The sequence below is a fragment of the Octopus bimaculoides genome, chromosome 19, assembly GCF_001194135.2.
Source record: "Octopus bimaculoides isolate UCB-OBI-ISO-001 chromosome 19, ASM119413v2, whole genome shotgun sequence".
Classification (NCBI taxonomy): Eukaryota; Metazoa; Mollusca; class Cephalopoda; order Octopoda; family Octopodidae; genus Octopus; species Octopus bimaculoides.
The window spans coordinates 30,283,660-30,284,625 of NC_068999.1; positions in this window are offsets into that span (position 1 = coordinate 30,283,660).

Below are 966 nucleotides of genomic sequence, written 5' to 3' on the forward strand. Positions count from 1 at the left end.
ACTAAGCTTCTAAAGAATAAGTCCTGGGGTCGATTTGCTCGGCCATGCTGGAGCACCACCTTTAGTCGAATAAATCGTCCCAGGACTTATTCTTTGTAAACCTAGTACTTATTTTATCGGGATCTTTTGCCGAACCGCTAAGTTACGGGGACATAAACACATCAACATCGGTTATCAAGCGATTGTGGGAGACAAACACAGACACAAATAACAAACAAACACATACATACATATAGATAGATATATATACGACGGGCTTCTTTCAGTTTCCGTCTACCAAATTCACTCACAAGGATTTGGTCGACCCGAGGCTATAGTAGAAGGCACTTGCCCAAGGTGCCACGCAGTGGGACTGAACCTGGAACCATGTGGTTGAGAAGCAAGATTCTTACCACACAGCCACTCCTGTACGATAGTCTAGTGGACACATTTGGCTTATTCTACAAATGAATATATCGCTTCTATGTGCAAAGTTAATATCTAATTGTAAGAAGTTATGTTTTATGTATGTAGTGAAACTACCTCCCGCCATTAGATACAAAACTGCTATCGCGATTCTTCTCATTTAAATACAAACAAACGCGAACGTAGCGGAAAACATTAACCTTGTCATCACGTGACTGATCATTATTCGAATCGGCAACTTCTTCGAACCGTTCCCGCCAGAACGCAAACTGACCAATCACAGCCCTTAATAAGGTCACGTGATAGAGTATATTTCTGATATCTGGTGAGCCCCCTTAACGCTATAAATAGATCAACTCATACCCAACAAATTTGTCTCGGTCCAGTTTCTCTTTGAGAACTGTTCCGTGTACCACACAACAGCAGCAGCAGCCAGCGACCACTTCAGCAGCTTCGTCCAGCCACGATGACCTCCGCCGTCGCCACATCAGCAACACGAGTCTACGACTACTAACCAGCACCATCGTCATGACCAATACGATTACTACCAAGCAGCCTCAA